Genomic DNA, 13,381 nt, shown 5'->3' with positions numbered 1-13,381 from the left:
TGTTCTCCTCTACATATTTCTATAACATTCATTCAATACCAGGTGGTTTTTTCTCTTTCCTTCTGAAAATTTTCTGATTTATATGGACACTAGTTTTTTTCTCAGCATCACCTGACTACTTCACTGCAGAAGGAAATATCAATATGAGAAAAATAACACTTCTGGTAAGATTAAAAAAAAAAAAAAACCATTACAAATACTTAAGGCATTTTCGAAAACAAAAAAGAAAACCATTGAAGGCTTAGCAAATGATAGAACAAACACATCTCTGTCACAAGCCAGTAGTGTTACTGTACATATTGGAATGTTTAATCAGGGACATGTTTTAAGAGTGCGTTTGAAGCAGAGTTTCTCCCTCTCAACACTATTGGCTATTTGGGCTGGGTTATTCCATGTTGTTGGGGGAGGGTGTCCTTTGAACTGTGGGATGTTTAGCAGCAGTCTTGACCTCTAATCAGTAGATGATAATAGCCGACCCTCACCCCACCTACACTCCATGCCTTCAGCTCCCTCTCTAGGTTATGACAACCACGGATGTTTCCGGACATGGCCAAATGCCCTTCATGAGGCAAAACGGTCCTCATTTGAGAACTGATGATCTAAGTAGACAACATTAACTACCCTTATTTTGTGACTAAAATAAAATAGAAAATGTGGGGCCCTAGGTCTTGATGATATATATTTTTTTGCCTTGAAACCCTTGCATCAGCAGTTGTAGTTATTATTAGTATTTGGTAGGAACAATGAAAAGCCCCCAAGAATCTGGATGTGAGGGAACTAAGATTTTTTTCCTTAGAGAGTTAAACCCTAATATGAATGCACAGATATGCAGAGTCATATAGCTGTTTAATTTCCATCATTCCAGGCAGAAAATCCTTAGCAATTCTCCATTAAATGAGAGCCTGATTTAGAACCTTGAAGGAAGTTTCTAAATTCAGAAAACTGACTTAAACTCTTCCTAGCACATGTTGTAATTGGACATCTATAGAAGTGTCTTGTGTAATAAAACCTATTGGGAGGATCTTTTAAACTTCTTCCCCACTATGCCAATTTCAGCCTGGCAACAAGATTTGCAAAGAAAATTGACTTTAAACAACATACACAAATGCCTTTTCTGCATCTATTGAGGCCATCATGTGGTTTTTGTTTTTAGTTTTATGTGATGAATCACATTTATTAATCTGTGTATGTTGAACCAACCTTGCATTCCAGGGATAAAGCCTACTTGATCATGGTGGATTAGCTTTTTTATGTGCTGCTGGATTAAGTTTGATGGTATTTTGTTGGGAATTTTCTGTATTTATGTTCTTCAAGAATATTGGCCAGAATTTTAAAATTTTCTTTTTGTTGTTGTTGTGTCTTTGCCAGGTTTTGGTGTCAGGATGATGCTGCCCTCGTGTAATTAGCTAGGGAGGAGTCCCTTCTCAATTTGTTGGAATAGTTTTAGTAGGAATGGTACCAGCTCTTCTTTATACATGTGACAGAATTCAGCTGTGAATCCCTCTGGTCCTGGCCTTTTTTTGGTTGGCAGGTTTTTTATTACTGATTAAATTTTGAAGCTCATTATTGGCCTTTTTAGGGATTCAGTTTCTAGATGGTTCAGTCTTGGGAGGTTCTATATGTCCAGTAATTTATCTTTTTCTTCTGGGTTTTTAAACTTTGTTTGCAGAGAGGTGTTCATAATAGTCTCCGATGGTTTTTGTTTGTTTTGTTTTGTTTTGTTTTCCTGTGGGGTCAGTGGTAACATCTCCTTTGTGATTCCTGATTAAATTTATTTGGATATTTTCTCTTTTTTTGCTTTATTAGACCAGCTAACTACCTATCTTATTTTCAAAGAATCAACTCCTGGATTCATTGATTTTTTTGTATGGTTTTTCATGTCTCAATTTACTTTAGTTTAGGTTTGATTTCAATTATTTCTTGTCTTCTGCTAGCTTTGGGGTTGGTTTGCTCTTGTTTCTCTAGTTCCTGTAGTTCCAATGTTAGATTGTTAATTTGAGATCTTTCTAACTTTTTGATTTGGACATTTAGTGCTATAAATGTCCCTCTTATCACTGCTTTGTCTGTATCCCAGAGATTCTGATATGTTGTATCTTTGTTTTCATTGATTTCAAATAATTTCTTGGTTTATGTCCTAATTTACTTGCCCAATAGTCATTCAGGAGTAGGTTGTTTAACTTCCATGTCATTATACGGGTTTGAGTGATTTTCTTAGTATTGATTTCTATTTTTATTATACTGTGGCCCGGTAGGAATGTAAGTTAGTTCAGCCATTGTGGAAAGCTGTGGCAGTTCCTCGAAGAACTTAAAACAGAATTACCATTCAACCCAGCAGTCCCATTATTGGGTACATACCCAGAGAGGAATGTAAATCATTCTACCATAAAAGAGACATGCATGTGTGTGTTCATCACAGCATTATTTGCAATAGGAAAGACACTGAATCAACCTAAATGCCCATCAACAGTAGACTAGATAAAGAAAATGTGATGCATATACACCACGGAATACTATGCAGTCATAAAAAAGAATGAGATCATGTTCTTTGCAGCAACATGAATGGAGCTTGAGGCCATAATCTAAAGCAAACTAACACTGGAACAGAAAACCAAATACCACATGTTCTCACTTATAAGTGGGAACAAAACAACAAAAACACATGGACACAAAGAGGGGACCAACAGCCATGAGGGCCTACTTGAGGGTGGAGGGTGGGAGAAGAGAGAGGATCAAAAACTACCTATAGAGTACTATGCTTATCACCTGTGTAATCTTTACACCAAACACATAGTTTACCTATATAACAAACCTGCATATGTACCCACAAACAGAAAATAAAAGTTATTTTTTTAAAAGTATACAATGTTGAAGCTTAGCATAAACCTGCCTAAACAGGTATATTTTGCCATCTTAATTCCACATCTGATTTCCTTTCATTCTCAGCTTAAATGTCTGCTCTATTAGAAACTGTTTCATCAATAAATTGAAACTTGCTCCTTTCCATGTATTTATCATCTCTAGGAGTGATTCTTTTACTCCAATTACCTTAATTATGTAATTATGTATCCCAGTGTTGCCAGTCATCATTTATTTTCACAGCCTTATTGAGCCATAACAATCACTTCTAATACTGCTTCTACCAGTTTTAAAGTTGATCTCTTACCATGTCTTACCTTTTGATAAATTGTCTCCATTTCCTAATGGCTTGGGTCTGGGAAGTCCAAGTATTCCCCTAGAAATTAGCAACAGTAAATTTTAAACCTAGATTTCAAAAGTAGGGGCAGTCTTTACCACAATGGTGGGATTCAGGGATTACAACAGAACAAATAACATTGGATGTTTCTTTTTTCCAAAATAATAAATATACGATCCAAAATGCATGCAATATTTCTCTCCAAGTACGTTATATAACTAAACAGAGACCAAAGCCTAACCATTGTGCTCAAAAAAAAAAAAAAAAAAAAAAAAATGCCGTATGTGTGCTCCTGGCATTGCTTCATCAGAAAGAACCATGGCTGAATAAGACAATGTGGACGCTCCTCCTCCTCTTCTGACTTTGCAGCCAGAGACTTCCCACTCATATTTTGTAGTTGCAGAACTTTTCTGCTTAAATCAAAATTAGTTTTGTTAGAAATAAGAGAAAGCACTCATTATATCTTAGGCTATAAAAGAAATGTGGAAACATGCAAGGGTATTTCATATAACCCAAAGACAGGAAACACCAGAACTGGAAGAAGCCTTCCAAATGGCAGATGCTCCTTCCCTATGCCCAGTTGGGGCTCTGTGCTGGATATTTTCCTTTGGTGCTCCAGTTCTACTCTCTCCTCTTCTCACAGCTGTCTGCCCCTGGAGCATAATCTATATGAATGCCGTCACATGGCTTTTGTGCCTTCTGGGTTTAGGTTAGATTCAGCCCATGGAGAGGCTTGGCAGATTAGTGATGAAGAGGAGAGTGAGAATGGAGTATTTGGCACCTTTCCGTAGGTTCCGTCAGTTGATTACTTCCCTTAATCACAGACCTATTTCCCTGACCCATATGTAGTTTCCTATGATGAATTACTAGAATCTTGCATTTCTCATTACAGCTAGCTACTACTTCCACTTATCCTGCTAATTAAGCCTTCCTTAAATTAGCTGTATTTGCCTAGTATGGCATCTGTTTCCTTCTTGGAACCCTAATTGATATACTGATAGAAACTCTTCTCTTCATCTCTATCTCTGTGACTACTGACTCTCTCTAACTCTCTCTCTCTCTTTCTCTCTTTCTCTCTCTCTCTCTCTCTTTCTCTGTGTCTGTCTCCCGCTCCCTTTTTCTCAGTACCCATCTTCATCATGCTTCTGCATTCTTGTAGATGGGGGAGAAAGAATATCACTTTAGCTACTTTATATCTTCCCAGTTCTTGTGCCAACAGTACTCAACTGTAATAGTGAGTTAAAAAAAAACCTCACTATTAACATTAAAAAAAATTAAAAATGTTAAAAAAATTTTTTTAGCATAACCCATTCCCTTTTTCTAAACGTAAATGTGTTCTCATATTAATCCCAACAATAAACCCCTAGTTCTATTATCACGTAAATTCACAGATGACAGCATTAAGGCACAGACAAATTGAATAACTTAAGTATTCAATAATTAAGTCACATAATGCACATAATGAGAGGAAGAACCTGAATTCTAACCTAGGCATACATATTTCAGAATATACATTCTTAACTACCATTTTTGGCAGTTTGATATTTAACTTGGGCCATCTTGGGTTGAATGGTCAATATTTATTACTCAACTTGACAATGATGGGTTGATGAGGGGGCAAGATACCATGATTTACTTTCCAATGAGTTGGGCCTTTGGGAGAAAACTTCCTGAATGGGGTACTAGGCAAAACAATAAAACTGACTAAAACATTTCTTACATTTCACTAGCCTGGTTATGTCATCCATACTTTTTCATATCCCTTGAAAAAGTTCCCAAAGAAAATGTGTATTCTGTATCATTGTTTTTAGTGCCTAGTATGGTGCTTCATATGCAGTAGATGGCCAATAAATATTTGTTGAATGATTAAATAAGTATAAATACAAATGCGTAATGGTATCTCTCGTATACACATGTCTTTAACCATTTTCTCCCTCTGGTGATGATGGATAGATTAAGAAAGTTGTATCACAGAATGTAAGGATATTTTATTAATTTCTCCATGTTGGGTAAAATCCGAGGTTCAGTAAAAAAGAAGATGATGTGCAGTTAGGGATTATGGCATTGCCACCCTAAGATTCTTATTTTGGATCAAATCTGGAAGTCATAATAAATGCAAGACTGTACAATTATCAACAAGGTAAGATTTTTCAAAAGTGTTGAAACTGTACAGATTTGCTCTCTCATCTTCCAAGAAAAGATGCTTATATCAACTTAAAATGAGATGAAAATGCCCCATATTAACCTGTATTATAATGAGGGCAATACTAACATTTTAGCCACCAGTAATTAACCAAAGATATTGGGGAGGCACTAGAAATGGGTGCCCATAGTGATGGGAGTAAAAATTGGTGGTGGTGGAGATTATTGTACCATTTAAAAGGCAGGTCCTCTGCACTCCTGGGACCCTGGCTAGAGTAGTGGCCCATGCCAAGTTTTTTAAGTAAAGAAGGCCACATGGTAGTTGAGTGAAATTTGATGTTTTGCTTAGTTGTCTCAGACATGTTTACTTTAGTAAAGGGTTATGGAAAGGTTGAATCAATAAACACTTTCTTTTCAGTCAGCAGACTTGCCATGGACATCAGTAGTCATGCTTAAAATGAAACTAGTATTTCTCCATGAATGGAGCCCTTCCTTGTGTCCGTGGAGAAAATGAGATACCATAGATGCTAAGGATCCAGCTAGAGACTTTGATACTTTTCATTTGATTCCACATAAGGTTTTGAGAAGCTGGTAAATGAGAACACAAAGAATAGGGTTGTTTTCTGGTCTTTACAGTCATTTTCAATAAGAAATAATAACTATATTGTGTAAATATTTTACTATTTTATCCACTAACTTGTTCATGGTATCAAAACAAATGATGATAATTTCTGTAATCTTATAGCCCTAGCTCAAAAAATGGATTTTAGGTCTTTTGTTCTAGTTTTACTTTAATCTTTCCATATAGAAAGGCTTTATAAGCGAACAAATTTAATTCTCCATGGTAGCATTGTCTTGCCACATGTCTCTAGTACAAATAATGCGAAAATAGATAAACAAACCAGGAATTGGGAGCCGTAAAATTAGCCATAAAATTAAAAAAACACAAGATGAAAGAATAAATGTTTTCTGCAAATGCAACTATTAGACAATGAAGATAAATTGGTGAAATGAAATATATTTTTCAAATTTTTCACTTTCCTACTTTCCCAGATTTACCTAATTGATCATGCTGATGGAGTGAAAAATTCATTTATGTAATCTTAATTCTGAGTCTCATGTATAAACACATGACAAGCTTGGAATACTCTTGTCTTTTGTGGGCATGACTGGCTGCTGTAATGTGTATGTGTAACAAAGCCACTGAACAGGGAAGTTGGAAACAGTATGATTTTATGGTGTTTGCATTTGTTTTTAAAGAACTTTACTTCTTATTATACCTTTGACATCTAGTCACCATTATCAGCCTGAGAGCTTGGTTTTCAGCAGACAAAAGCTTTCAGACATCTTCTTGGACCTAGTTCAACTTGACTATAATAAGGTGTTTATTTAATTTCTTCCCCTGTTTTGCTTATCAGGTACCCACAATACACAGGTGCAGATCAAGTGCTTAAGTTTTCCCCCTTGTTCTTGAAATGGAAGAAAATTATGAGGAAGTACTTAGCTAATTGGAGAAGGCCCAAAAGCTAGCAGGAAAGCAGGACCATGACACCCAGATTATCATTGCCGGTGAAACCAGCCTTGGTGGAGTCATCTCATTTGTGCTCCTGAGTTAGACGGCAAAGGCAGTGAAGGCAGAAGAGCCTGGTCATGGACCAGGGATGAATTGGAGGCGTCTGATTCAGGATTTGCAGAAAATCCAACAGCTCTGTTCTATCAATATAAGAAAGAGATCAAGATGTTGCTGAAGGAAATATCCTAGCCACTTGGAATGATGCTATCAGAAGAAGTAAAAAAAATTATGCTATATTGTACATTTGAAGTAGGATATTAAGTATAGTAAAAGTGAATAAGTTGAGAATACATTTAAATTTAGTTTTGTAAGCAAATTGTGTTCTCATGATAATTTTTGTGGTTCTTTTAATATTTAATTTTACTTTTTACATTTATTTTTTCTTAGTATTGGTGACAAATTGTCACAAACAATCAGCGTTTTAGTCTGGTCTTTCTTTTTAGTCTTTCTACTGTCTTTTTCTCCATGTCACTTTATGAACAGTGGCTGCAGGTTTGAGAGGCTTGGAAAGTTGGTGATAATAACCTGGCTGAGGGGCTATATATAAAAATAATCCTGGAAAGATGAATGTGCAAAGATGTTTATGACAACCTGATAGTGAAAATTTGGAAATGTTTTAAAATTGAATTGCTGGAGATATGTCAAATAAATCACAGTACGGTTAAATAGAGCAACACTCTGCAGCTATTTAAAACAGTGAGATAGAGCAACATGCATTGACATGGGAATACACTTAAATCATATTTTAATTTAGCATAGGTTTGAGTATTTCTGAAGAAAAATATAACCAAAATGTTTATAGTACCACAACTCCTGGTTGTAAAATTGTGAATGACTACAAAACTGGCCACAAATTCTTCCAATGTGTATCCTTCTATCAAATATTAGAATATATTTCTGTACTCCTTGAATCTGGGTTGCCCATGTGAATGACTTTTCCAATAGACTATTGGCATCAGGGACACAATCAGAGGCTTGAAAAGGGCTTGTACATTGGAACTTGCCTCCTTGCTTCTCCTGGGAACCCTGCTACTGCCACCATGAGAATAAAGCTGGACAAGACTAGTGGATAATGAGACACTTATGGACCAGCCACCTCTAAACTATCCCCAGAAATGGAGTCACCTAACTTCATAGCAGTAGAAAAATCTCTCAGGTGATTCCAGCCTAAATTTCTGACCTATGGAAAAGCAAGCTAAATAAATAGTTGCTTTATTTTTTAGGCAATAATTTAAAAATAATTTTTAAAATTATTTTAAGCCATACAATGTTGGGATGGTATGTTATGCAGCAAAACTAATGAAATGCCTATATGTGTGCATGTATGTGTGAGTGTTTATGTGCATACATATGTTTCTGAAAGGATATAAACCAAAATGTTAGGAGTATTTTTGCATTATCCTAGGTAGTGAAATTATGGGTAAATTTTACTCTTCTCTATCTGGGCTTTCTTCCCCCCTCTGTCAATAATCAGAGTTTACCCAGGTGATTGAAAACAAACAAGTTTTTTTTTTTTTTTTTTTTTTTTTTTTTAAGAAAAAACCTAAAATTGGAACAATTGCCTTAGGAAAAGGAAGAACTAACTGATGAACATGGTTTTTTTTTAAGTATTTCCAAAATGCTTTTTCTAGATAGTCTCATATGCTGGCAGATGTTATTGTTTAAAGCATAGTGGTGCCAATTAAGTTTCTCTCTATGTCTAGGTCTCTTTGTCTCTTTGCCTTCTTTGCAACAATGAGAAAAACAAAACACTAAGATGCCTAACACAAATGACATTTTATAAGTGTCAGTGCTCATATTTCTCATGCTTTTGTTTCGAGCAATCAGTTATTAAACATAAAACAAAAGTAAGAAAGAGTGAAAATGTAAAACAATTTGATGCCCGATGGGCTTGATACCAGAATGATAACATAGGTGACTGGAGAAGATAATGGAACATGAGGTGCTATGGTTTAAATCTGTGTCCCCACCCACATCTCATGTTCAATTGTAATCCCCTATGTTAGAGGTGGGGCCTGGTAGAAGGTGATTGTGTCATGGGGGTGGACCCTTCATGAATGGTTTCGCACCATTCCCTCAGTGCTGTTCTTACGATGGTGAGTGAGTGAGTTCTCACGAGATCTGGTTGTATAAAAATGTGAGGCACTTCCCCCCTCTCTCTCTTCCTCCTTCCCCGGCCATGTAAGATACCTGCTTTCCCTTCACCTTCTGCCATGTTTGTAAGTTTCCTGAGGACTCCCCAGAAACTGAAACCACTATGCTTCCTGTACAGCCTGCAGAACCATGAGCCAATTAATCCTCTTTTCTTTCTAAATTACCCAGTCTCAGGTATTTCTTTGTATTTAGCAGCATGAGAATAGACTAATACACTAGCCAATGGGTTAAGAGGTGAAAGAAATTTTCAGAAGCAGAAGGGACACTTGCCAGGTAAGAACTGGGTAGGCTTCTTTTGCACTGGGCCTTGAAAATGGATGTAAAGCTTATTACACTCATCACATTTTTTAAGGATGAGAAAGAATAAAGAAACCACAACAGAAACTCCAAGTGGCCTACCAGTGAACCACAAATATCTTCTGAGTGAATAAATATTCACTTTTATACTTTACATAATCAGACTGTGTTTTTTAAATTCCCTGAAGATTTGCTATCTCATTCTTCTTGCTAGCTTGATTTGTATCTTGAATGTCCGATTGCTACTTTATAGGCTGGATTATCAGCTCGTTGAGGAATAGTCCCTTCCCAAGGTAATTTTGAACAGATTTCTTCACTTCTGTCTGAATCCTATTTTTGTATTATCCATGAGGCTTAATCTTCAATTTATATAGGATATGTAGACTATTTATTTCAGAGTTTAGGAATGCACACTTACCAGGTGCAGGAGGCTGAGTCAATTGCAAAAAGATTGAGCCTAACAGAGAACATCCAATAATTATTGTGTGGATAAGAGCTGAGAGCAAATCTAACCTGTGGGGTAGGTTTTTCAAATCCTATTCTTAAATCTTACAGTTAACATTTCTAGTTCTTATTTTGGTTATTAGGCCAGTATTTGGGGGTTGGAGCATAGGTTCATTGAGCCAACTACCGTATGCTGTTCTGCTGGGAACATCTTGAAGATTTCATTGCATATACCTCTTATGTCACAGTGTTTGTTTTTCAAACAATTTGACATTTTAAGCCTTCAGCAGCCTGGAAAGTTTGCCTTCCAGATGCAATTTCTCTGAACGCCAATTTCCATGTGGTCAATTTCTGCCCCCCTTTCAAACTGTGGGACAAATCCAGATTCCTAGCTGACCACACTGACTGTCTCTGAAACGCAATTGCCTATCAGGGTTTCACCCAGAGACCGCCAAATACAGTTTTCCACAAACTCACCTAGCCAGGCTGGTGGTGTCTGAAGGCTCAGCCAACAGTGAAACCTCACTTATTTTCTTACTGGTACCAAGTCTTTTTATTCTCCCTAAATGTCATATAGGATCCTTCTTCTTATGCTGGCACATCAGTCTTTTACTTCTTGGTTTATTTCTTTCGAACATGGAAAATACTAACTTACTCTGAGAAATATCTCCCATGCTGTAGACATTAGGTTTCTGGAATCATATACTTCATGTTATTGTTGTTGTTGTCATTTTCTCATGATTTTCAAAGACGTTCTGTTTCTTATACTACTTGCTAACAAGGGAAATTTAAATTTAGAACTAGGTGAACAACAAAGTCAAATTTCCTCAGACGCAAAATGGGGATAACATAGTACTTGCTGAAAATGTATAGAGAAAGAAAGTAGATTATTGGTTGCTTGGATCTGGAAGTGAGAATATACCTTGATCATAAAGGGCACACATGATCTTAACCAGGGTGATGAAAATGTTCTAAAACTATATTATAGTGATGGTTGTACACAGTACAGTAAATTTGCTAAAATCATGAAGTTGTACATTTTAAATGGGTAAATGTTTAGGTATATACATTACCTTAATACCTTAATAAAATCATTATTTTATTGCAAAAAATAAAATATACATACCTTAATAAAATCATTTAATAAAGGGAAAGTTGTTCCTGCATAAGATACTTTTGATAATTAATCAAAATTGTCTATGGAAAATATCTTCTGGGCTTTAACAAGTACCCCATAATCTTAACCAAAATCATTACTATGTTAATAGTAATAAAAGTCCTAAGAGTACTAATAGTCCATAAAAGTCAACTCATTTTCAAGTTGCCTTTGGCTCTTTGGAAATTATACTTCACACACGCATACTCACACTTACACATACCTTGACCTGTAGATGTGATTGATTTAGGTGCTCCTGGAGTTTAAGTTGTGCTCAGCTGTCATCTCTGTTACCTGCTTACAGTCTAGTACCAAAAGTCTATTATAATAAATATAATATCACACAGTCTAGCACCAAAAGTCTATTATAATAAATATAATAAAATAAATTAAATATAGTATAATAGAATATAATAAAAAGGCTTCAATTTCTTCCTTTTAAACTGTGATAGTTAATATTGTATCAACTGGATTGGACTGAAGGATGCAAAGTATTGTTCCTGGTATGTTTGTGAGGGTGTTGTCAAAAAAGATTAACATTTGAGTCAGTGAACTGGGAAAGGCAGACCCACCCTCATCAATCAGTGTGGGCACCATCTAATCAGCTGCCAGTGCTGCGAGGATACAAGCAGACAGAGGAGCCTGGAAGGACTAGACTGGCTTAGTCTTCCGGCCTCCATCTTTATCCCATGCTGGATGCTTCCTGCCCTTGAATATTTGACTCCAAGTTCTTCAACTTGGTCCAAGGAACTCTTGGACCTTCAACCACAGACTGAAGTCTGCACTGTCAGCTTCCCTACTTTTGAGGTTTGGGGACTCAGGCTGGTTTCCTTGGTCCTCAGCTTGCAGACAACCTATTGTGGGACCTCATCTTGTGATTGTCGGAGTCAATATTCCTTAATAAACTCCCCTTTAGATATGCATCTATCCTATTCGTTCTGTCCCTCTAGAGAACTCTGACTAATACATAAACCAAATCTTATCTCTTCGAGAATTGTGCATGATTTTTGCTAGACTCAATCACCATTTTACCAACATACCGCCAAAAGATGAGTGGCCCCTCCAGGTTATTTTTCTCACACTCAAAGCTTCAAAGATTTTCATAGCTTTAAACTCCACAAATGCAAAACTGGATTTCTCTCCATTTCACCTATCCCAATGTTTATTAATATTATTTTTCTCCAGAGACCTCAGAATTATCTTTGACTTTTTTCTTGCTCCTGACTTACAGAAAGTCCTACAAACCCATTAAGTTTGCTCTTGAATAACTCTCTGTCTCCCTTTTCACTCCTTCCCCACTGTTTTTTAACATCTTACGTAAGGATTATGTTAAGGAGAAAACACTAATTTCATTGCTCTACCAATTTTGTCTATGATATCCTGATTCCACTGCCAGATTAATGCTTCTAAATGACAAATTTTTGTCATCTTTCTTCTTCTCATAAAACTTACTTATTTAGTACTGTACTCAATCTAGATTTATTAAAAAATGTTAAATCTAAAAACAAAGTCTGAAAGTCCCTCTGTGTGTGTGTGTGTGTGTGTGTGTGTGTGTCTATGTATGTAAGTATACAATATTTCATCCCTCCCTCAAAATTCAGAGCTCATCGTAGTGAGGTAGAGAACCCAAGAAGTCTGTGATAAAGAAATGCTTTACATGCAGTTTCATGCAGTTTGTTATGGTGTTTTGAATACGGAATAAAAGCACCTTCAGAATTATCCTGTGCAGGACTTTAGAGTGAAATATTAGGCTAAAAAATATTATCTAGGCCAGGCATGGTGGCTCCTGCCTGTAATCCCAGCACTTTGGGAGGCCGAGGTGGGCGGATTACTTGAGGTCAGGGGTTCAAGACCAGCCTGGCCAACATGGTGAAACCCCGTCTCTACTAAACATATGAAAATTATCCAGATCTGGTGGTGGATGCCTGTAATCCCAGCTACTTGGGAAGTTGAGGCAAGAGAATCCCTTGAACTCAGGAGGTGGAGTTTGCAGTGAGCAGATATCATGCCATTGCACTGTGGCCTGGGCAACAGAGTGAGACTCCATCACACACCCCCACACAAATTATCTAAATATGAGACTCTGTAGGTCAGTAAAATGATTACTTTGACTTTTCTCTACCCCAAAGTGGAAGAATTTTGGTTCACCTCATTCAAATTTGCCCCCTGTCCCTAACAGGTTTAAATCTTTCACCCTTATTCAGCTTGGGTGCATAGTTTTTGGAAGTTTTACTTCCTTCTCATCTTTTGTGTCCTTGAATCATTTCAGGACATTTCCCTGAGGAGGTGGCTATGATGTCAGAACTTCAGTGGACATAAGGTAAGATTTCAGTGGACATAAGGTAAGTATTTTTTCAAATGATTGTTCAAAAAAGATTTTTCAAAATGATTGTTCAGAAACGAGCCCAGGTAATCATGCCAG

General features: G+C 36.6%; 1 long non-coding RNA gene across 1 annotated transcript in view; it reads left to right on the top strand.

Annotated features, from left to right (window-relative positions):
• LOC135967892 (uncharacterized) overlaps window positions 1–13,381 on the top strand; it is a 614,855-nt gene that overhangs the window by 300,790 nt on the left and 300,684 nt on the right. Inside the window, exon 2 of the long non-coding RNA XR_010582191.1 lies at window positions 13,229–13,279. This is a non-coding gene — a long non-coding RNA (uncharacterized lncRNA). The remainder of the gene's footprint in view (window positions 1–13,228; window positions 13,280–13,381) is intronic.

This window comes from Macaca fascicularis, chromosome 16 (assembly GCF_037993035.2).
Source record: "Macaca fascicularis isolate 582-1 chromosome 16, T2T-MFA8v1.1".
In the NCBI taxonomy this organism is placed as follows: domain Eukaryota; kingdom Metazoa; phylum Chordata; class Mammalia; order Primates; family Cercopithecidae; genus Macaca; species Macaca fascicularis.
Note: the sequence above shows the minus strand (reverse complement) of the source record. Positions and strands in the feature narration are given on the sequence as shown.